Source organism: Macaca mulatta, chromosome 20, assembly GCF_049350105.2.
Source record: "Macaca mulatta isolate MMU2019108-1 chromosome 20, T2T-MMU8v2.0, whole genome shotgun sequence".
NCBI classification, from domain to species: Eukaryota; Metazoa; Chordata; class Mammalia; order Primates; family Cercopithecidae; genus Macaca; species Macaca mulatta.
In genome coordinates this window covers 33,015,546-33,040,415 of record NC_133425.1, presented here as the reverse complement: position 1 = coordinate 33,040,415, position 24,870 = coordinate 33,015,546, and the positions used below count along the sequence as shown (strand labels likewise).

Below are 24,870 nucleotides of genomic sequence, written 5' to 3'. Positions count from 1 at the left end.
GGAAATATCCTCCGATAGGAAATAGAAAGAAGCTTTCTGAGAAACTTCTTTTTGATCTGTGAATTCATCTCACAGAGTTACAGCTTTTCCCTCATAAGTCTTTGGCTAAGACTGTTCTTGTGTAATTTTCAAAGAGATATTTGGAAGCCCATGGAGAGCTATGGTGAAAAAGAAAATAATCCTCAGATAAAAACTGGAAAGAAGCTTTCTGAGGAACTGCTTTGTGTTCTGTTAATACATCTGACAGAGTTACAGCTTTCCCCTCAAGAAGCCATTCGCTAAGACTGTTCCTGTGGAAGTTACAAAGTGATATTTGGAAGCCCATATAGGGCTATGGTGAAAAAGAAAATATTTTCAGATAATAACTTGAAAGAAGCTCTCTGACAAATTGCTGTGTTATGTGTGACTTCCACTCAGTGAGTCACAGCTGTATTTCGTAGAGCTCTTTGCTAGCCTTATTTCTGTAAAATATGAGAACTGATATTTCAGATCCCATTGAAGACTATAGGGCCAAAGGAAATCTCCTCCGATAAAAATGAGAAAGAAGCTTTTTGAGAAACTTCTTTGTGATATGTGTATTCATCTCACTGGGTTACAGGTTTAATCTCAAGAAGCCATTCACTAAGACTCTTTATATGGAACTTGCAAAGTGATATTTTGAAACTCTTAGAGGGCTCTAGTGAAAAAGAAAATATCCTCAGATAAAAACTGGAAAGAAGATTTCTGAGATACTGCTTTGAGTTCTGTCAATTCATCTCACTGAGTTACAGCTTTCCCATCAAGAGGCCGTTCGCTAAGACTGTTCTTGGGAATTTACAAATTGATATTTTGAAGTGCAAGGAGGGCTATGATGAAAAACAAAATATCCTCAGATAAAAACTGGAAAGAAGCTTTCTGAGAAACTGTTTTGTGTTCTGTTAATTCATCTCACAAAGTTACAGCTTTCCCCACAAGAAGCCGTTCCCTAAGACTGTTCTTGTGGAATTTTCAAAGTGATATTTGGAAGCCCATGGCGTGGTACGTAGAAAAAAAAATATCCTCAGATAAAAACTGGAAAGAAGCTTTGTGAGAAACTGCTTTGTGTTGTGTTAATGCATCTCACAGAGTTACTGCTTTTCCCTCAAGAAGCCGTTCGCTAAGACTGTTCTTTTGGAATATGCAAAGTTTTATTTGGAAGCCAATGGAGGGCTGTGGTGAAAAAGAAAATAACCTCAGCTAAAAACTGGAAAGAAGCTTTCTGAGATACTGCTTTGGGTTATGTTAATTCATCTCACAGACTTACAGTTTTCCCCTCAAGAAGCCATTCAGTAAGACTGTTCTTATGGATTTTGTAAAGTGATTCTTTGAAGCCCTCACAGGGATCTAGTGAAAAATAAAATATTCTCAGATAAAAACTGGAAAGAAGATTTCTGAGAAACTGCGTTGTTTTCTGTCAGTTCATTTCACAGAGTTAAAGCTTTTTCCTCAAGAAGCCGTTTGCTAAGACTGTTCTTGTGGAATTTGCAAAGTGATATTTGGAAGCCCATAGAGGGCTATGGTGTAAAAGAAAATATCCTCAGATAAAAACTGGAAAGAAACTTTCTGAGAAACTGCTTTGTGATGTGTGACTTCCACTCAGTGAGTTACACCTGTATTTCGTGGAGCTCTTTCCTAGCGTTATTTCTGTGGAATGTCAGAATGGATATTTCGGATCCCTTTGTAGACTATAGGACCTAAGGAAATATCCTCTGACAAAAATGAGAAAGAAGCTTTCTGAGAAACTTCTTTGTGATCTGTTAAGTCATCTCACAGAGTTTACAGCTTTCCTCTCAAGAAACTTTTCGCTAAAACTCTTCTTGTGGAATTTGCAAATTGTTATTTGGAAGGCCATAGTGGGCTACGGTGAAAAAGAAAATATCCTCAGATTAAAACTGGAAAGAAACTTTCAGAGAAAATGCTTTGTGATGTTTTACTTCCACTCACTGAGTTACAGCTGTACTTCGTAGAGCTCTTTGCTAGCCTTATTTCTGTGGAACTTGAGAACCGATATTTCGGGTACCTTCGAAGACTATAGGACCAAAGGTTATATCCACCAATAGAAATGAGAAAGAAGCTTTCTGAGAAACTTTTTTGTTCTGTGAATTCTTCTCAGAGAGTTACAGCTTCCCCTCAAGTAGCCCTTGCTAAGACTGTTCTTGTGGAATTTGCAAAGTGATATTTGGAAGCCCATGGAGTTCTGTAGTGAAAAAGAATATATCCTCAGATAAAAAGTGGACAGAAGCTTTCTGAGAAACTGCTTTGTGTTCTGTGAATTCATCTCAGAGAGTTACAGCTTTCCCCTCCAGAAGCCGTTCGCTAAGACTGTTCTTGTGGAATTTGCAAAGAGATATTTGGAAGCCCATAGAAGGCTATGGTGGAAAAGAAAATATACTCAGTTAAAAACTGGAAAGAAGCTTTCTGGGAAACTGCTTTGGGATGTGTGACTTCCACTCACTGTGTTACAGCTGTGTTTCGTGGAGCTCTTTTCTAGCCTTATTTCTGTGGAATCTGAGAACTGATATTTCGAATCCCTTTGAAGACTATAGGGTCAAGGAAATATATTCCGAAAAAAATGAGAAAGAAGCTTTCTGAGAACCTACTTGAGACATGTGAGTTCATCTCACAGAGTTACAGCTTCCCCTCAAGAAGCCTTTCCCTAAGACTTTGCAAAATGATATTTGGAAGCCTGTGGCAGTCTATGTTAAAAAAGAAAATATCCTCATAAAAAAACTGGAAAGAAGTTTCTGAGAAACTGCTCTGTGATATGTGACTTCCACTCAGTGAGTTACAGCTATATTTCGTGGAACTATTTAGTAGCCTTATTTTTGTGGAATCTGAGTACTGATATTACGGATCCCTTTGTAGACTACAGAGCCAAAGGAAATATCGTCCGATAGAAATGAGAAAGAAGCTTTCTGAGAAACTTCTTTGTGATCTGTGAATTCATCTCACAGAGTTACAGCTTTCCTCTCAAGAAGGCTTTCACTAAGACTGTTCTTGTGGAATTTGCAAAGTGATATTTTGAAGCCCATAGAGGGCTATGGTGAAAAAGAAAATATCCTCAGATAAAAACTAGAGAGAAGCTTTCTGAAAAAAATGCTTTGTGATGTGTGACCTTCAATCACTAAGTTAAAGCTGTGCTTCGTCAGCTCTTTGCTAGCCTTATTTCTGTTGAACCTAAGAACTGATATTTCAGATCCCTTTGAAGACTATGGTTCCAAGGGAAATATCCTCTGAAAGAAATGAGAAAGAAGCTTTCTGAGAATCTTCTTTGTGATCTGTGAATTCATCTCGCAGAGTTACAGCTTTCCTCTCAAGAATCCGTTCGCTAAGACTGTTCTTGTGGAATTTGCAAAGTGATATTTGGAAGCCCATGGAAGGCTATGGTTGCAAAGAAAATATCCTCAGATAAACACTGAAAAGAAGCATTTTGAGAAACTGCTTTGTGTTCTGTTAATACATTTCTGAGAGTTACAGCTTTCCCCTTAAAAAGCCTTTCACAAAGTGTGTTCTTATGGGATTTTCTAAGTGGAATTTGGAAGCCCATGGAGGGCTATGGTGAAAAAGAAAATATTCTCAGGTAACAACTGGAAAGAAGCTTTCTGAGAAACTATTTTGTGTTCTGTTAATTCATCAAACAATGTTACAGCTTTCCCCTAAAGAAGCCGTACGCTAAGACTGTTCTTGTGGAATTTGCAAAGTGATAAGGGCTATGGTGTAAAAGAAAATATCCTCAGATAAAAACTGGAAAGAAGCTTTCTGAGAAACTGCTTTGTGCTGTGTGACTTCCACTCACTGAGTTACAGCTCTGTTTCATGGAGCTCTTTGCTAGCCTTATTTCTGTGGAATCTGAGAACTGATATTTCGGATTCCTTTGAAGACTATAGGGCCAAAGGAAATATCCTCTGATAAAAATGAGGAACAAGCTTGATGAGAAACTTCGTTGTCTTCTGTTAATTCATCTCGCAGAGTTACAGCTTTCCCCTCAAGAAGCCATGCACTAAGACTGTTCTTGTGGAATGTGGAAAGTGATATTTGGAAGCCTGTGGAGGGCTATGGTGAAAAAGAAAATATTCTCAGATAAAAACTGGAAGGAAGATTTCTGAGAAACATTTTTGTTCTGTTAATTCATCTCACAGAGTTACAGTTTTCCCCTAAAGAAGCCCTTCGCTAAGAGTGTTCTTGTGGAATTTGAAAAGTGATATTTGGAAGCCCCCAGAGGGCTCTGGTGAAAAAGAAAATATCCTAAGATAAAAACTGGAAAGAAGCTTTCTGCGAAACTGCTTTGTGATTTGTGACTTCCACTCATGGAGATACAGCTGTATTTCGTGCAGCTCTTTGCTATCCTTATTTCTGTGGAACCTGGGAACTGATATTTAGGATCCCTTTGAAGATTATAGGGCCAAAGGAAATATACTCTGAGAGAAATGAGAAAGAAGCTTTCTGAGAAACTTCTTTGTTATCTGTGAATTCATCTCACAGAGTTACAGCTTTTCTCTCAAGAAGCCGTTCGCTATGTCTGTTCTTGTGGAATTTGCAAAGTGATATTTGGAAGTCCATGGAGGGCTATGTGAAAAAGAAATCATTCTCAGATAAAAACTGGAAGGAAGCTTTCTGAGAAACTATTTTGTGTTCTGTTAATTCATCAAACAGCGTTACAGATTTTCCCTCAAGAAGCCGTTAGCTAACACTGTTCTTGTGAAATATGTAAAGTGATATTTGGAGGATCGTGGAGGGCTACGGTGTAAAAGAAAATATCCACAGATAAAAACGGGAAGAACATTTCTGAGAAACTGCTTCGTGATGTGTGGCTTCCATTCACGGAGTTACAGCTGTGTTTTGTGGAGCTCTTTACTAGCTTTATTTCTGTGGAATCTGACAGCAGATGATTCGGACCCCTTTGAAGACTATTGGGCAAAAGGAAAAACCCTCCGATAGAAATGAGAAAGAAGCTTTCTGAGAAACTTCTTTGTGATCTGTGGATTCATCTCACAGAGTTACAGCTTTCCCCTCAAGAAGCCTTTCGCTAAGACTCTTCTTTGGGAATTTGCAAAGTGATATTTGGAACCCCATGGAAGGCTATGGTTGAAAAGAAAATATCCTCAGATAAAAACTGGAAAAGAGCTTTCTGAGAAACTGCTTTGTGTTGTGTTAATTCACCTCACAGAGTTACGGCTTTCCCCACAAGAAACCATTCGCTAAATCTGTTCTTGTGAAATTTGCAAAATGATATTTGGAAGCCCATAGAGGGCTAGGGTGAAAAAGAAATTATCCTCAGATAAAAATTGGAAAGAAGGTTTCTGAGACCCTGCTTTGTGTTCTGTGAATTCATCTGACAGAGTTACAGCTTTTCTCTCAAGAAGCCGTTCGCTATGTCTGTTCTTGAGGAATTTGCAAAGTGATATTTGGAAGCCCATGGAGGGCTAAGGTTAAAAAGAAAATATCCTCAGATAAAAACTGGGAAGAATCTTTCTGAGAAACTCTTTGTTTTCTGTTAATTCCTCTCATAGAGTTACAGCTTTCCCCTCAGGAAGCCGTTCACTAAGATTGTTCTTTTGGAATTTTGAAAATGATATTTGGAAGCACATGGAGGGCTATGGTGAAAAAGAAAATATTCTCAGGTAATAACTGAAAGAAGCTTTCTGAGTAACTGCTTTGTGATATGTGACTTCCACTCACTGAGTTACAGCAGTGTTTCATGGAGCTCTTTGTTATCTTTATTTCTGTGGAATATGAGAACTGTTATTTCGGATCCCTTTGTAGACTATAGGGTCAAAGGAAATATCCTTCGATAAAAATGAGAAAGATGCTTTCTGAGAAACTTCTTTGTGATCTGTGAATTCATCTCACAGAGTTACAGCTTTCCCCTCAAGAAGCCGTTCGCACAGACTGTTATTATGGAATTTACAGAGTGATATTTGAAAGCCCACAGAGGGCTATGGTGAAAAAGAAAATATCCTCAGATAAAAACTGAAAGGAAGCTTTTTGAGAAACTGCTTTGTGATGTGTGACTTCCACTCAGTGTGTTACAGCTATATTTCATGGAGCTCTTTGCTAGCCTTATTTCTTTGGTATCTGTGAACTAATATTTCGGATCCCATTGAAGACTATAGGACCAAAGGATATATCCTCCGAAAAAAATGAGAAAGTAGCTTTCTGAGAAACTTCTTTGTGATCTGAGAATTCATCTCACAGAGTTACAGCTTTCCCCTCAAGAAGCCTTTCACTGAGACTGTTCTTGTGGAACTTGCAAAGTGATATTTGGAAGCCCTTGGAGGACTCTGGTGAAAAAGAAAATATCCTGAGATAAAAATTGCAAAGAAGCTTTCTGAGAAACTACTTTGTGATGTGTGACTTCTACTCACTGAGTTACACCTCTATATAGTGGAACGCTTTTCAATTTCCACAAGAGGAGTCTTATCGAACGGCTTCTTGAGGGGAAAGCTGTAACTCTGTGAGATGAATTCAGAGATCACAAAGAAGTTTCTCAAAAAGCTTCTTCCTCATTTTTATCGGAGGATATTTCCTTGGCAATAGAGTCTTCAATGGGATCCGAAATATCAGTTCTCAGATTCCGCAGAAATAAGGCTAACAAAGAGCTCAATGAAATACAGCTGTAACTCACTGAGTGGAAGTCACACATCACAAAGCAGTTTCTCAGAATGCTTCTTTCCAGTTATTATCTTAGGATGTTTTCTTTTTCACCATTGCCCTCTAAGGGCTTCCAAATATCACTTTGCAAATTCCACAAGAACAGTCTTAGTGAAAGCCTTGTTCAAGAGAAAGCTGTAAGTCTGTGAACTGAATTAACAGAACACAAAGCAGTTTCTCAGAAAGCTTCTTTCCAGTTTTTATTTGAGGATATTTCCTTTTACACCATACCCCTCCTTGGGCTTCCAAATGTCACTTTTCAAATTCCACAAGAACAGTCTTAGGGAAAGGCTACTTGAGGGGAAAGCTGTAACACTGTGAGATGAATTCACAGACCACAAAGAAATTTCTCAGAAAGCTTCTTTCTCATTTTTTTCGGAGGATATTTCCTTTTGCCCTACAGTCTTCAAAGGCATCCGAAATATCAGTTCTCCGATTCCACAGAAATAAGGCCAGCAAACAGCTCCAGGAAATACAACTGTATCTCAGTGAGTTTAACTCACACATCACAAAGCAGTTTCTCAGAAAGCTTCTTTCCAGTTTTTTTATGAGGATATTTTCTTTTTCAACATAGCCCACTATGGGCTTCCAAATATCACTTTGGAAATTCCGAAAGAACATTCTTAGGGAAAGGCTTCTTGAGGAGAAAGCTGTAACACTGTGATATGAATTAACAGAACACAAAGCAGTTTCTCAGAAAACTTCTTTCCAGTTTTATTCTGAGGATATTTTCTTTTTCTCCACAGCCCTCCGTGGGCTTCCAAATATCACTTTGCAATTCGACAGGAAGAGTCTTAGCAAAAGACTTCTGGAGGGGAAAGCTGTAACTGTGTGAGATGAATTCACAGATCACAAAGAGGTTTCTCAAAAAGCTTCTTCACCATTTTTATCGAAGGATATTTCATTTGGCCCTATAGTCTCAAAGGGATCTGAAATATCAGTTCTCAGATTCCACAGAAATTAGGCTAGCAAAGAGCTCCACGAATACAGCTGTAACTCAGTGAGTGGAAGTCGCACATCACAAAACAGTTTCTCAGAAAGCTTCTTTCCAGTTTTTATCTGAGCATATTTTCTTTTTCACAATAGCCCTCTATGGGCTTCCAAATATCACTTTGCAAATTCCACAAGAACAGTCTTAGCTAATGGCTTGTTGAGAGGAAAGCTGTAACTCTGTGAGTTGAATTAACAGAACACAGAGCAGTTTCTCAGAAAGCTTCTTTCCAGTTTTTTTCTGAGGATATTTTCTTTTTCACCATAGCCCTCTATGGGCTTCCAAATATCACTTTGGAAATTCCCCAAGAACAGTTTTAGCAAAAGGCTTCTTGAGGGGAAAGCTGTAAATCTGTGAGATGAATTAACAGAACACAAAGCAGTTTCACAGAAAATTTCTTTCCAGGTTTTTTCTGAGGATATTTTCTTTTTCTCCACAGCCCTCCGTGGGTTTCCAAATATCACTTTGCAAATTCCACAAGAACAGTCTTAGCGAAAGACTTCTTGAGGGGAAAGCTGTAAATGTGCGAGATGAATTCACAGATCACAAAGAAGTTTCTCAAAATCTTTGTTCCTCATTTATATCGGAGGATATTTCCTTTGGTCGTATAGTCTTCAAAGGGATCTGAAAATCAGTTCTCAGAATCCACAGAAATTAGGCTAGCAAAGAGCTCCACGAATACAGCTGTAACTCCGTGAGTGGAAGTCACACATCACAAAGCAGTTTCTCAGAAAGCTTCCTTCCAGTTTTTATCTGGGGATATTTTCCTTTCCCCGTAGCCCACATGGGCTTTCAAATATCACTTTGCAAATTCCACAAGAACAGTCTTAGTGAACAGCCTCCTGAGGGGAAAGCTGAAACTCTCTGAGATTAATTAACAGAACACAAAGCAGTTTCTCAGAAAGCTTCTTTCCAGTTTTTTCTGAGGATATTTTCTTTTTCACCATAGCCCTCCACGGGCTTCCAAATATCAGTTTGCCAATTACACAAGAATAGTCTTAGCAAAAGGCTTCTTTAGGGGAAAGCTGTAACTCTGTGAGATGAATTCAGAAATCACAAAGAAGTTTCGCAGAAAGCTTCTTTCCCATTTTTGTCGGAGGATATTTCCTTAGGCACTGTAGCCTTCAATGGGACCCAAAACGTCATTTCTCAGATTCCACAGAAATAAGGCTAACAAAGAGCTCCACGAAACACAGCTGTAACTCACAGAGTGGAATTCACACATCACAAAGAAGTTTCTCAGAATGCTTCTTTCCAGTTTTCAACTGAGGATATTTTCTCTTTCACCATTGCCCTCTATGGGCTTCCAAATACCACATTGCAAATACCAGAAGAGCAGTCTTAGCGAAAGCCTTGTTCAGGGGAAAGCTGTAAATCTGTAAGATGAATTAACAGAACCCAAAGCAGTTTCTCAGAAAGCTTCTTTCCAGTTTTTATCTGAGGATATTTTCTTTTACAACATACCCCTCCAAGGGCTTCCAAATATCACTTTTCAAATTCCACAAGAACAGTCGTAGGGAACGGCTTCTTGAGGGGAAAGCTGTAACCTTGTGTGATGAATTCCAGACCACAAAGAAGTTTCTCAGAAAGCTTCTTTCTCATTCTCATTGGAGGATATTTCCTTTGTCTCTATAATCTTCCAAGGAATCCGAAATATCAGTTCTAAGATTCCACAGAAATAAGGCTAGCAAAGAATTACACGAAATACAGCTGGATCTCGTTGATTGAAGTCACACATCACAAAGCAGTTTCTCAGAAATCTTCTTTCCAGTTTTTATCTGAGCATGATTTTTTTTTCACCGTAGCCCTTTATGGGCTTCCAAATATCACTTTGCAAATACCACAAGAACAGTCTTAGCGAACGGCTTGTTGAGGGGAAACCTGTAACCCTGAGTGATGAATTAACTGAACACAAAGCAGGTTCTCAGAAAAATTCTTTCCAGTTTTTATCTGAGGATATTTTCTTTTTCATCACAGCTGTCCGTGGACTTCCAAATATCACTTTTAAATTTCCAAAAGAACAGTCTTCGCGAAAGACTTCTTGAGGGGAAAGCTGTAACTCTGTGAGATGAATTCACAGATCACAAAGAAGTTTTTCAAAAACCTTCTTTCTCATTTTTATCGGAGGATATTTCCTTTGACCCTATAGTCTTCAAAGGGATCCAAAATACCAGTTCTCAGATTCCACAGAAATAAGGCTAGCAAAGAGCTCCACGAAATACAGCTGTATCTCAGTGAGTTTAAGTCACACATCACAAAGCAGTTTCTCAGAAAGCTTCTTTCCAGTTTTTTATGAGGATATTTTCTTTTTCACCATAGCTCTTTATGGGCTTGCAAATATCACTTTTCAAATTCAACAAAAACAGTCTTAGCAAAAGGCTTCATGAGGTGAATGCTGTAACTCTGTGAAATGAATTCATGGATCACAAAGAGGTTTCTCAAAAAGTTTCTTCCTCATTTTTATCGGAGGATATTTCCTTTGGCCTTATAGTCTTCAAAGGGATCCGAAATATCAGTTATCAGATTCCACAGAAATTAGGCTAACAAAAAGCTCCATGAAATACAGTTGTAACTTAGTGAGTGGAAGTCACACATCACAAAGCAGTTTCTCAGACAGCTTCTTTCCAGTTTTTATATGAGCATATTTTCTTTTCCACGATAGCCCTCTAAAGGCTTCCAAATATCACTTTGCAAATTCCACAAGAACAGTCTTAGCGAGAGGCTTCTTGAGGGGAAAGCTGTAACTCTGTGAGATGAATTAACAGAACACAGAGCAGTTTCTCAGAACGCTTCTTTCCAGTTTTTTTCTGAGGATATTTTCTTTTTCACCATAGCCCACTATGGGCTTCCAAATATCACTTTGGAAATTCCGCAAGAACAGTCTTAGGAAAAGGCTTCTTGAGGAGAAAGCGGGAACTCTGTGATATGAATTAACAGAACACAAAGCAGTTTCTCAGAAAACTTCTTTCCAGTTTTATTCTGAGGATATTTTCTGTTTCTCCACAGCCCTCCATGTGCTTCCAAATATCACTCTGCAAATTCGACAGGAACTGTCTTAGCGAAAGACTTCTGGAGGGGAAAGCTGTAACTCTGTGAGATGTATTCACAGATCACAAAGAGGTTTCTCGAAAAGCTTCTTCATCATTTTTATCGGAGGACATTTCATTTGGCCTTGGAGTCTTCAAAGGGATATGAAATATCAGTTCCCAGATTCCACAGATATTAGGCTAGCAAAGAGCTCCACGAATACAGCTGTAACTCAGTGATCGGAAGTCACACAGCACAAAGCAGTTTCTCAGAAAGCTTCTTTCCATGTTTTTATCTGAGCATATTTTCTTTTTCAACATAGCCCTCATGGGCTTCCAAATATCCATTTGCAAATTCCACAAGAACAGTCTTAGCGAACGGCTTCTTGAGGGAAAGCAGTAACTCTGTGAGATGAATTCACAGAGCACAAAGAAGTTTCTCAGAAAGCTTCTTTCTCATTTTTATCGGAGGATATTTCCTTTGGCCCTACCCTCTTCAAATGGTTGCGAAATATCAGTTCTCAGATTCCACAGAAAGAAGGCTAGCAAACAGCTCCAAGAAATACAGTTGTAACTCAGTGATTGGAAGTCACACATCACAAAGCAGTTTCTCAGAAAGCTTCATTCTAGTTTTTATCTGAGGGTATTTTCTTTTTCACCATAGCCCTCTATGAGCTTCCAAATATCACTTTGCAAATTCCACAAGAACATTCTTAGCGAAAGGATTTCTTAGGGGAAAGCTGTGACTCTGTGAGATGAATTTACAGAACACAAAACAGTTTCTCAGAAAGCTTCTTTCTCATTTTTATCGGAGGATATTTCCTTTAGCCCTATAGTCTTCAAAGGGATCCTAAATATCCGTTCTTACATTCCACAGAAATAGACTAGCAAACAGCTCCACGAACTACAGCTGTAACTGATTGAGTGGAAGTCACACATTACAAAGCAGTTTCTCAGAAAGCTTCTTTCTAGTTTTTATCTGAGGATATTTCTTTTACACAGTAGCCCTCTATGGGCTTCCCAATATCACTTTGAAAATTCCACAAGAAAAGACTAACCGAATGATTTCATGAGGGGAAAGCTCTATCTCTGTGAGATGAATTCACAGAACACAAACCAGTTTTTCTGAAAGATTCTTTCCAGTTTTTATCTGAGGATATTTTCTTTTTCACCATTGCCCTCTATGGGCTTCCAAATATCACTTTGCAAATTCCACCAAAAAAGTCTTAGCGAAAGGCTTCCTGAGGGGAAAGCTGTAACTCTGTGAGATAAATTAATAGAACACAAAGCAGTTTCTTAGGAAACTTCTATCCAGTATTTATCTGAGGATATTTTCTTTTTCAACGTAGACTTCCTTGGGCTTCCAAATATCACTTTGCAAATTCCACAAGAACAATCTTACTGAAAGGCTTCTAGAGGGGAAAGCTGTAACCCTGTGAGATAAATTCACAGATCACAAAGAAATTTCTCAGAAAGATTCTTTCTCATTTTTATCGGAGGATATTTCCTTTGGCACTGTAGGCTTCAAAGTCATCAGAAATATCAGTTCTCAGATTCCACAGAAATAAGGCTAGCAAACAGCTCCAGGAAATACAGCTGTAACTCAGTGAGTGGAAGTCACACATCAAAAAGCAGTTTCTCAGAAAGCTTCTTTCCACTTTTCATCTGAAGATATTTTCTTTTTCACCATAGGCCTCTTTGGACTTCCAAATATCACTTTGCAAATTCCACAAGAAGAGTCTTAGCGAACGGCTTCAGGAGGAGAAAACTGCAACACTGTGAGATGAATTCACAGAAAACAAAGCAATATTTCAGAAAGATTCTTTACAGATTTTTTCTGAGGATATTTCAATTTCCACCATAGCCCTCTATGGGCTTCCAAATATCACTTTTCAAATTCCACAAGAACAGTCTTAGGGAAAGGCTTCTTGAGAAGAAAGATGTAACTCTGTGAGATGAATTCACAGATCACAAAGAAGTTTCTCAGAAAGCTTCTTTCCCATTTTTATGGAAGGACATCTCCATTGGCCCTATAGTCTTCAAAGGGATTCGAAATATTAGTTCTGAGATTCCACAGAAATAAGGCTAGCAAGCAGCTCCACGAAATATAGCTGTAACTCAGTGAGTGGAAGTTACAAATCACAAAGCAGTACTCAAAATGCTTCTTTCCAGTTTTCATCTGAGGATATTTTCTTTTTCACCATAAGCCTCTGTGGGCTTCCAAATATCACTTTACAAATTCAACAAGAACAGTCTTAGCAAACGGCTTCTGAAAGGGAAAGCTGTAACTCTGTGAGATGAATTCACAGAACACAAAGCAGTTTCTCAGAAAGCTTCTTTCCAGTTTTTATCTGAGGATATTTTGTTTTTCACCATAGCCCTCCATGGGCTTCCAAATATCACTTTGCAAATTCCACAAGAACAGTCTTAGGGAAAGCCTTCTTCAGGGGAAAGCTGTAACTCTGTGAGATGAATTCACAGATCATAAAGAAGTTCCTCAGAAAGCTTCTTTCTCATTTTTATCGGAGCATATTTCCTTTGGCCCTATAGTCTTCAAAGAGATCCGAAATATCAGTTCTCATATTCCACAAAAATAAGGCTAGCAAACAGCTCTATGAAATACAGCTGTAACTCAGTGAGTGGAAGTCACACGTCACAAAGCAATTTCTCAGCAAGCTTCTTTCCAGTTTTTAATCTGAGGATATTTTCTTATTCACCATAGCGGTCCAGGGACTTCAAAATATCACCTTACAAATCCCACAAGAACAGTTTAGCGAACGGCTTCTTGAGGGGAAAGGTGTAACGCTGTGAGATGAATTTACAGAACACAAAACAATGTCTCAGAAAGATTCTTTCTCATTTTTATCGGAGGATATTTCCTTTGGCCCTATAGTCTTCAAAGGGATCCGAAATATCATTTCTCAGATTCAACAGAAAAAAGGTTACCAAACACCTCCACGAACTACAGCTGCAACTCAGTGAGTGGAAGTCACACATCACAAACCACGTTCTCAGAAAACTCCTTTCTATTTTTTCTCTGAGGATATTTTCTTTTTTCACCATAGCCCTCTATGGGCTTCCAAATATCACTTTGCAAATTCCAAAAGACTGTCTTAGCGAAAGGCTTCTTGAGGCGAAACTGCAATTCTGATAGAGGAATTAACAGAACACAAAACAGTGTCTCAGAAAACTTCTTTCCAGTTTGTATCTGACGGTATTTTCTTTTTCACCGTATCCCTCCATGGGCTTCCAAATATCACTTTGAAAATTCCACAAGAACAGTCTTAGCAAAAGGATTCTTAAGGGGAAAGCTGTATCTCTGTGAGATGAATTGACAGATCACAAAGAAGTTTCTCAGAAAGCTTCTTTATCAATTTTATCGGAGGATATTTCCTTTGGCCCTATAGTCTTCAAAGAGATCTGAAATATCAGTTCTCAGAATCCACAGAAATAAGGCTAGGAAACAACTCCACGAAATACAGCTGTAACTCAGTTAGTGGAAGTCACACATCACAAAGCAGTTTCTCAGATAGCTTCTTTCCAGTTTTTATCTGAGGATATTTTCTTTTTCACCATAGCCCTCTATGGGCTTCCAAATATCACTTTGCAAATTCCACAAGAACAGTCTTAGCGAAAGGCGTCTTGAGTAGAATGCTGTAACTTTGTGAGGAGAATTAACAGAACACAAAGTAGTTTCTCAGAAAGCTTCATTCCAGTTTTTATCTGAGGATATTTTCTTTTTCACCGTAGCCCTTTATGGGCTTCCAAATATCACTTTGCGTATTCCACAAGAACAGTGTTAGCGAACGGCTTCTTCAAGGAAAGCTGTAACTCTGTGAGATGAATTAACTGATAAGAAAGAAGTTTCTCAGAAAGCTTCTTTCTCATTTTGATCAGAGAATATTTCCTTTGGCCCTATTGTCTTCAAAGGGATCCGAAATATCTGTTCTCAGATTCCACAGAAATAAGGCTAGCAAACAGCTCCACGAAATACAGCTGTACGTCAGTGAGTGGAAGTCACACATCACAAAGCAGTTTCTCAGAAATTTTCTTTCCAGTTTTATCTGAGGTTTTTTTTTTTTAATCACCATAGAACGCCATAGTGTTCCAAATATCACTTTGCAAATTCCACAAGAACACTCTTAGCGAACGGCTTTTTGAGGGGAATTTGTTGCTCTGTGAGGTGAATTAAGAGAACACAAAGCAGTTTCTCAGAAAGCTTCTTTCTGTTTTAATCTGAGGATATTTCCTTTTTCACCATAGCCCTCCATGGGCTTCCAAATATCACTTTGCAAATTACACAAGAACAGTCTTAGCGAAAGGCTTCTTGAGTGGAAGGCTGTAACTCTGTGAGATAAATTCAAAGATCACAAAGAAGTTTCTCCGAAAGCTACTTTCTCATTTTTATCGGAGGATATTTCCTTTGTCCTTATAGTCTTCAAAAGGATCGGAAATATGATTTCACAGATTCCACAGAAATAAAGCTAGCAAAGAGTTCCAGGAAATACAGCTGTAACTCAGTAAGCGGAAGTTACACATCACAAAACACTTTCTCAGAAAGCTTCATTCCAGTTTTTATCTGAGCATTTTTTTTTCACCATGGCCCTCTATGTGCTTCCAAATATCACTTTGTAAATTCCAAAAGAACAGTCTTAGCGAACGGCTTGTTGAGGGGAAAGCTGTAACTCTGTGAGATGAATTATCAGAACACAAAGCAGTTTCTCAGAAAGCTTCTTTCCAGTTTTTATCTGAGGATATGTTCTTTTTCAACACAGTCCTCGGGTTTCCAAATATCACTTTGCCAATTCCACAAGAATAGTGTTAGCGAAAAGCTTCTTGAGGGGAAAGCTGTAACTGTGTGAGATGAATTCACAGTTAACAAAGAAGTTTCTCAGAAAACTTCTTTGTCATTTTTATCGGAGGAAATTTCCTTTGGCCCTATAGTCTTCAAAGGGATCTGAAATATCATTTCCCAGATTCCACCGAAATAAGGCTAACAAACACCTCCATGAAATACAGCTGTACCTCAGTGAGTGGAAATCACACATCACAAAGCAGTTTCTCAGAAACTTTTTCAAATTTTTATCTGAGGATATTTTCTTTTTCACAGTAGCCCTCTATGGGCTTCCAAATATCTCCTTGAATATTCCACAAGAACTGTCTTAGCGAACGGCTACTTCAGTGGAAAGCTATAACTCTGTGGGATGAATTAACGGAACACAAAGCAGTTTCTCAGAAAGCTTCTTTCCAGTTATTATCTGAGGATAATTTCTTTTTCACCATAGCCCTCCATGGGCTTCCAAATATCACTTTGCAAATTATACAAGAACAGTCTTACCCAAAGGCTCCCTGAGGGGATATCTGTAACTCTGTGAGAGGAATTAATACAACACAAAGCAGTTTCTCAGAAAGCTTCTTTCCAGTTTTTATCTGAGAATATTTTCTTTTTCACCGTAGCCCTCCAAGGGCTTCCAAATATCATTTTGCAAATACCAAAATGAACACTCTTACACAAAGGCTTCTTGAGAGGAAAGCTGTAACTCTGTGAGATGAATTCACAGATCACAAAGAAGTTTCTCAGATAGCTTCTTTCTGATTTTTATTGGAGGACATTTCCTTCGGCAGTATAGTATTCAAAGGGATCCGAACTATCAGTTCTCAGACTCCACAGAAATAAGGATAGAAAGTGCTCCACCAAATGCAGCTGTAACTGAGTGAGTGGATGCCACACATCACAAAGAGGTTTCTGAGAAAGCTTCTTTACAGTTTTTATCTGAGGATATTTTATTTTTCACCATAGCTCTCTATGGGCTTCCTATATATCACTTTGCAAATACTACAAGAACAGTCTTAGCGAACGGCTTCTTGAGGGGAAAGCTGTAACTCTGTGAGATGAATTAACAGAACACAAAACAGTTTCTCAGAAAGCTTCTTTCCAGTTTTTATCTGCGGATATTTCCTTTTCATCCTTAACCATCCATGGACTTCCAAATATCACTTTGCAAATCCCACAATAACAGTCTTAGTGAAAGGCTTCTTGAGGGGAAACCTGTAATACTATGAGATGAATTCACAGATCACAAAGAAATTTCTCAGAAAGCTTCCTTCTCATTTTTATCATAAGATATTTCCTTTGTCCCTATAGTCTTCAAAGGGGTCCGAAACATCAGTTCTCAGATTCCACAGAAATAAGACTAGGAAACAACTCCACGAAATACAGCTGTAACTCTGTGAGTGGCAGTCACACATCACAAAGCAGTTTCTCAGAAAGTTTCTTTAAACTTTTTCTCTGAGCATAGTTTCTTTTTCACCATAGCCCTGTATCGGCTTCCAAATATCACTTTGCAAATTCCACAAGAACAGTCTTAGGGAAAGGCTTCTTGAGAGGAAAGCTGTAACTCAGTGAGATGTATTCACAGATCACAAAGAAGTCTGTCAGAAAGTTTCTTTCTCATCTTTATCGGAGGATATTTCCTTCGGCCCTATACACTTCAAAGGGATCCGAAATATCAGATCTCACATTTCACAGAAATAAGGTTAGTAAACAGCTCCAAGAAATACCGCTGTAACTCAGTGAGTGGAAGTCACACATCACAAAGCAGTTTCCCAGAAAGCTTCTTTCCAGTTTTTATCTTTGGATATTTTCTTTTTCACCATAGCCATCTATGGGCTGCCAAATATCACTTTGCAAGCTGCACAGAAACAGGCTTAGCGAAAGGCTCCTTGAGGGGAGTGGTTTAACACTGTGAAATGAAATAACAGAACACAAACAGATTCTCTGAAATCTTCTTTTAGGTTTGTATCTGAGGATATTTTCTTTTTCACCGTAGCCCTCCACTGGTTTCTAAATATCACTTTGCAAATTCCACAAGAACAGTCTAAGCGAAAGGCTTCTGGAGGGGAAAGCTCTAACTCTGTGAGATGAATTCAAAGATCACAAAGAGGTTTCTCAGAAAGCTTCTTTTTCATTTTTATTGGAGGATATTTCCTTTGGCCCTATAGTCTTTAAAGGGATCCGAAATATGAATTCTCAGATTCCACAGAAATAAGGCTAGCAAACAGCTCCAGGAAATACAGCTGTAACTCAGTGAGTGGAAGTCACACATCACAAAACAGTTTCTCAGAAAGCTTCTGTCCAGTTTTTATCTCAGGATATATTCTTTTTCACGTTGCCCTCTATGGGCTTCTAAATATCAGTTTGCAAATTCCAAAAGAACAGTCTTAGCGAACAGTTAATTGAGGAGAAAACTGTAACTCTGTGAGATGAATTCACAGAGCACAAAGCAGTTTCTTAGAAACCTTCTTGCTCATTTTTTATTGGAGGATATTTCTTTTGGCCCTATAGACTTCAAAGGGATTCGAAATATTAGCTTTCAGATTCCACAGAAATGAGGCTAGCAGACAGCTCCACACAATACCGCTGTAACTCAATCAGTGGAAGTCATACATCTCAAAGGAGTTTCTCAGAAAGCTTCTTTCCAGTTTTTATCTTAGGATATTTTCTTTTTCACCACAGCCCTCTATGGGCTTCCAAATATCACTTTGCAAATTCCTCAAGAACAGGCTTAGCGAACGGCTTCTTCAGAGCACATCTGTAACTCTGGGAGATGAATTTACAGAACACAAAGCAGTTTCTTAGAAAGCTTCTTTCCAGTATTGATCTGAGGATATTTTCTTTTTCTATATAGCCATCTATGGGCTTCGAAATATCACTTTTCAAATTCCACAAGAACAGTCTTAGCTAACGGCTTCTTGAGGGGAAATGTGTAATTTTGTGTTATGAATTAACAGAACACAAAGTAGTTTCTGAGAAAGCTTCTTTAACGTTTTTATCTGAGGATATATTCTTTTTCACCATAGCCCTCCTTCGGCTTCCAAATATGACTTTGCAAATACTACAAGAACACACTTGGTGAAAAGCTTCTTGAGGCGAAAGCTGTACCTCTATGAGATAAATCCACAGATCACAAAGAAGATTCTCAGAAAGCTTCTTTCTCAATTTTATCAGGGGATACTTCCTTTTGCCCTATAGCCTGCAAAGATATCCGAAATATGAGGTCTCAGATTCCACAGAAATAAGGCTAGCAAACAACTCCACGAAATACAGCTGTAACTCAGTGCGTGGAAGTGACACCTCACAAAGCAGTTTCTCAGAAAGCTTCTTTCCAGTTTTTATCTGAGGATATTTCCCTTTTCACCTGAGCCCTCCATGGGCTTCCAAATATCACTTTGCAAATTCCAGAAGAACAGTCCTAAAGAAAGCCTTCTTCAGAGGAATGCTGTAACTCTGTGAGATGAATTCAGAGATCACAAAAAGTTTCTCAGAAAGGTTCTTTCTGATTTTTATTTGGGGATATTTCCGTTGGCCCTAAAGACTTCAAAGGGATTCGAAATAACAGGTATCAGATTCCACAGAAATAAGGCTAGCAAACAGATCCACGAAATACAGCTGTAACTCAGAGAGTGGAAGTCAAACATCACAAAACACTTTCTCAGAAAGCTTCTTTCCAGTTTTTATCCGAGGATATTTTCTTTTTCACCCAAGCCCTCCGTGGGATTAGAAATACCAATTTGCAAATTCCACAAGAACAGTCTTAGCGAATGGCTTCTTGAGGGGAAAGATGTAACTCTGTGAGATGAACACACATATCACAAAGAAGTTTCTCAGAAAGCTTCCTTCTTTTTTTTATCAGAGGATATTTCCTTTTCCATATAGTCTTCAAAGGGATCTGAAATATCAGTTCTCAGATTCCACAGAAATAAAACTAGCAAACAGCTCCATGACATACAGCTGTACCTGAGTGAGTGGCAGTCACACATCACAAAGCAGTTTCTCAGAAACATTTTTCCAGTTTTTTCCTGAGGATAACTTCTTTTTCACCATTGCCCTCTACGGGCTTCCAAATATCACTTGGAAATTCCACAAGAAGAGGCGTAGCGAACGGCTTCTTGAGGGGAAAGCTGTAACTCTGTGAGATGAATTAACAGAACACAGAGCAATTTCTCAGAAAGCTTCTTTCCAGTTTTTATCTTAGGATAATTTCTTTTTCACCGTAGCCCTCCATGGGCTTCCAAATATCACTTTGCAAATTCCAGAAGAACAGTCTTAGCAAAAGGCTTCTTGAGGGGAAAGCTGTAACTCTGTGAGATAATCTCACATATCACAAAGAAGTTTCTCAGAAAGCTTGTTTCTCATTTCTATTGGAGGATATTTCCTTTGGCCCTATAGTCTTCAAAGTTATCCGATATATCAGTTCTCAGATCCCACAGAAACAAGACTAGCAAACAGCTGCATAAAATGCAGCTGTACTCAGTGAGTGGAAGTCACACTTCACAAAGCAGTTTCTCAGAAAGCTTCTTTCCAGTTTCATCTGAGGATATCTTCTTTTTCACCATAGGCCTCTGTGGGCTTCCAAATGTCCTTTTGCAACTTTCACAAAAACAGTCTTAGCGAACGGCTTCTGGAGGGGAAATCTGTAACTCTGTGAGATGAATTAACAGAACATAAAGCAGTTTCTCAGAAAGTTTCTTTCCACTTTGTATCTGAGGACATTTTCTTTTTCACTGTAGCCCTCAAAGGGCTTCCAAATATCACTTTGTAAATTCAACAGGAAGAGTCTCAGCGAACGGCTTCTTGCAGAAAGCTCTAACTCTGTGAGATGAATTCACAGATCATAAAGCCATTTCTCATAAATCTTCTTTCTAGTTTTTATATGAGAGTATTTTCTTTTTCTCCATAGCCCACCATGGGCTTCCAAATATTCACTTTGGAAATTCCACAAGAATAGTCTTAGCGAACGACTTCTTGAGTGGAAAGCTGTAACACTGTGAGAGGAATTCAAAGATCACAACGAAGTTTCTCAGAATCCTTCTTTATCTTTTTTTATCGGAGGATACTTCCTTTGCACCTATTGTCTTCAAATGTTTCCGAAATACCAGTTCTCAGATTAAACAGAAATAGGGCTACCAATGAGTTCCATGAAATACAGCTGTAATCAAGTGAATTGAAGTCACACATCACAAAGAATTGTCTCAGAAACCTTCTTCCCAGTTTTTATCTGAGGATATTTTGTTTTTCACCATAGCCCTCCATGGGCTTCCAATATCAGTTTGCAAATTCCACAAAAACAGACTTAGCGAACGGCTTCTTGAGGGGAAAGCTGTAACTCTGTGAGATGAATTCAGAGATCACAAAGTAGTTTCTTAGAAAACTTCCTTTCAGTTTTTATCAGAGGATATTTTCTTTTTCACCATAGCCCTCCATGGGCTTCCAAATATCAGTTTGCAAATTCCACAAGTACAGACTTAGCAAACGGCTTCTTGAGGGGAAAGCTGTAACTCTTTGAGATGAATTCACAGATTACAAAGCAGTTTCTCAGAAAGCTTCTTTCTCATTTTTATCAGAGGTTATTTTCTTTTACCCTATACTCTTCAAAGGGATCCGAAATATCAATCCTCAGATTCCACAGATTTAGTGCTAGCAAACAATTCCATGAAATACAGCTGTAATTCAGTGAGTTGAAGTTACACATCACAAAGCAGTTTCTCAGAAATCTTCTTTCCAGTGTTGATCTGAGGATATTTTCTTTTTAACTATAGCCCTCCATGGGCTTCCAAATATCACTTTGGAAATTCCACAAGAACAGTCTTAGCGAACGGCTTCTAGAAGGGAAACCTGTAACTCTTTGAGATGAATTCACAGATCACAAAGCAGTTTCTCAGAAAGCTTCTTTCCAGTTTTTATCTGCGGATATTTTCTTATTCTCCATAGCCTTCAATGGGCTTCCACATATCACTTTGCAAATTCCACAAGAACAGTCTTAGCGAAAGGCTTCTTGAGTGGAAAGCTGTAACTCTGTGAGATGAGTTCACGGATCAGAAAGGAGTTTCTCATAAACCTTCTTTCTCTTTTTTATCGGAGGATATTTCCTTTGGCCCTATAGTCTTCAAAGGTTTCCGAAACATCAGTGCTCAGATTCCACAGAAAAATGACTAGCAAACAGATCCATGAAATACATCTGTAACTCAGTGAGTTGAAGTCACACATCACAAAGCAGTTTCTCAGAAAGCTTCTTTCCAGTTTTCATCTGAGGATATTTTCTTTTTCACCATAGGCTCCTATGGGCTTCCAAATATCCCTTTGCAAATTCCACAGGAACAGTCTTCGTGAACGGCTTCTGGAGGGCAAAGCTGTAACTCTGTGAGATGATTTCACAGAAGACAGAGCAGTTTCTCAGAAGCTTCTTTCCAGTTTTTATCTGAGAATATTTTCTTTTTCCCCATAGTCCTCCATGGGCTACCAAATATCACTTTTAAAATTCCACAGGAACAGTCTTCGTGAATGGCTACTTGAGGTTACAGCTGTAACTCTGTGAGATGAATTCACAGATCACAAAGAAGTGTCTCAGAAAGCTTCTTTCCATTTTTTAATCTACGGATATTTTCTTTTTCTACCTATCCCTTCATAAGCTTCCAAATATCACTTTGCAAATTACACATGAACAGTCTTAGCGAACGGCTTTTTGAGGGGAATGCTGTAACTTTGTGATATGAATTCACAGATCCCAAAGAAGTTTCTCAGAACCCTTCTTTCTCTCTTTTATCAGAGGATATTTCCTTTGGCTCTATGGTCTTCAATGGGTTCCGAAATATCAGTTCTCAGATACCAAAGAAAAAGGGCTAGCAAACAGCTCCATGAAATACAGCTGTAACTAAAAGAGTTGAAGTCACACATCACAAAGCAGTTTCTCTGAAAGCTTCTTTCCAGTTTTTATCTGAGGGTATTTTCTTTTTCACCAGAGCCCTCCGTGGGCTTCAAAATATCACTTTGCAAATTCCACAAGAACCGACTTAGCGAACGACTTCTTGAGTGCAAAGTTTTAAATCTGTGAGATGAATTCAGAGATCACAAAACAGTTTCTCAGAAAGCTTCCTTTCAGTTTTTTTCGGAGGATATTTTCTTTTTCACCATAGGCCTCCATGGCCTAACAAATATCACTTTGTAAATTCCACAGTACCGTCATAGCGACCCGCTTTTTGAGGGGTAAGCTACAACTCTGTGAAATGAATTCAGAGATCACAAATCCGTTTCTCAGAAAGCTTCATTCCAGTTTTTATCTGAGGATATTTTCTTTTTCACCATAGCCGTCTACGGGCTTCCAAATATCACTTTGTAAATTCCACAAGAACAGTCTTAGCGAATGGCTTCCTGAGGAAGAAACTGTAGCTCTGTGAGATGAATTCACAGATGAGAAAAAGTTTCTTGGAAAGCTTCTTTCTCTTTTTTATCAGAGGATATTTCCTTTGGCCCTATAGTCTTCAAAATGTTCCGAAATATCATTTATCAGATTCCACAGAAATAGAACTAGCAAACAGCTCCATGAAATACAGCTGTAACTTAGTGAGTTGAAGTCACACATCGCAAAGCAGTTTCTAAGAATGCTTCTTTCTAGTTTTTATCTGAGCATATATTCATTTTCAACATAGCCCTCCATGGGCTTCCAAATATCACTTTGCAAATTCCACAAGAACAGTCTTAGCAAAAGGCTTCTTGAGGCGAAAGCTGTAACTTTGTGAGATGAATTCACATATCACAAAGAAATTTATCATAAACCTTCTTTCTCTTTTTTTTTGGAGGATATTTCCTTTGGCCCTATAGTCTTCAAAGGTTTCCGAAATATCAGTTCTCACATTCCACAGAAAAAGGGCTAGCAAACAGCTCCTTTAAATCCACCTGTAACTCAGTGTGTTGAAGTGACACATCATAAAGCAGTTTTTCAGAAAGGTTCTTTTCAGCTTTTATCTAAGGATATTTTCGTTTTCACCGTAGTCCTCCATGGGCTACCAAATATCACTTTGAAAATTCCACAGGAACAGTCCTCGCAAATGGCTACTTGAGGAGAAACCTGTAACCCTGTGATATGAATTCACAGATCACAAAGAAGTTTCTCAGAAAGCTTCTTTCCGGTTTTTATCTGCGGATATTTTCTTTTTCTACCTACCCCTTCATAAGCTTCCAAATATCCCTTTGCAAATTCCACAAGAACAGTTTTAGCAAACGGCTTTTGAGGGGAAATCTGTAACTGCGTGGAATGAATTCACAGATCACAAAGAAATTTCTCAGAAATCTTCTCTTCATTTTTTTTGGAGGATATTTCCTTTGGATTTATGGTCTTCAAAGGGATCCGAAATATCGGTTCTCAGATTCCACAGAAGGGCTAGCAAACGGCTCCATGAAATACAGCTGTAACTCAGTGAGTGGAAGTCGCATATAATATAGCAGTTTCTCAGAAAGCTTCTTTCCAGTTTTAATCTGAGGATATTTTCTTTTTTCACCGTAGCCCTTCTTGGTCTTCCAAATATCACCTTGCAAATTCCACAAGAACAATCCTAGTGAACGGCTTCTTGAGGGGAAAGCTGTAACTCTGTGAGATGAATTCACAGATCACAAAGAAGTTTCTCAGAAATCTTTCTTATTTAAGCTAAGGTTATTTGTTGTCTCGTAGTGCTCCGTGTGTCTCATAGCATATTCTGCGAAAACACTGTTAGCAAGCTTCTCAATGAAAACAATGATGAAACTCTGTGAGCTGAATTTGCCCACAACAAAGAAGTTTCTGAGAAGGCTTCTCTGCAGATTTGTCTGAGGATATTTCATGACTCACCATTGGACTCAACCATATCCAAGATATCACTTCTGAGACTCCAGAAAATCAGTGCTAGCAAACTCCTCCATGACAGAGTGGTGTAACACTGTGAAATGAATACACACATCTCAAAGCAGTTTGTCAGAAAGCTTCATTCTGGTTTTTCTGGGAGGATATTTCCTTTGTCCTTATACTCTTCAAACTCATCCGAAATATTCAATTGTCAGAATCCACACAAACGGTGCTAGCAAATGACAGCACGAAGTAGTGGTGTTACCCTGTTAGATGAATTCACATATCAGAAAGTAGTATCTCGTTAATCTTCTTTCGGGTTTTTATCTGAGGATATGTCCTTTGTCACTGTAAGCTGCAGAGCGATAAGAAGTATCCCATTGCAGATTTTAAGAAAACTGTGTTATTAAACTGATCCCTGAAAAGAAAAGTGGAACTCTGTGAGTTGCATTCACACATCACAATGCAGTTTCTCAGAACTCTTCTTTCCTGTTTTTATCTGAGGAGATTTCCTTTTTCACCATAGCGC

At 38.5% G+C, this 24,870-nt stretch overlaps 1 pseudogene; it reads left to right on the top strand.

Moving 5' to 3' along the window:
- Positions 1 to 1,009: 1,009 nt before the first annotated feature.
- On the top strand, positions 1,010 to 6,328 carry LOC144337762 (uncharacterized; annotated as a pseudogene).
- The last annotated feature ends 18,542 nt before the right edge of the window (positions 6,329 to 24,870 follow it).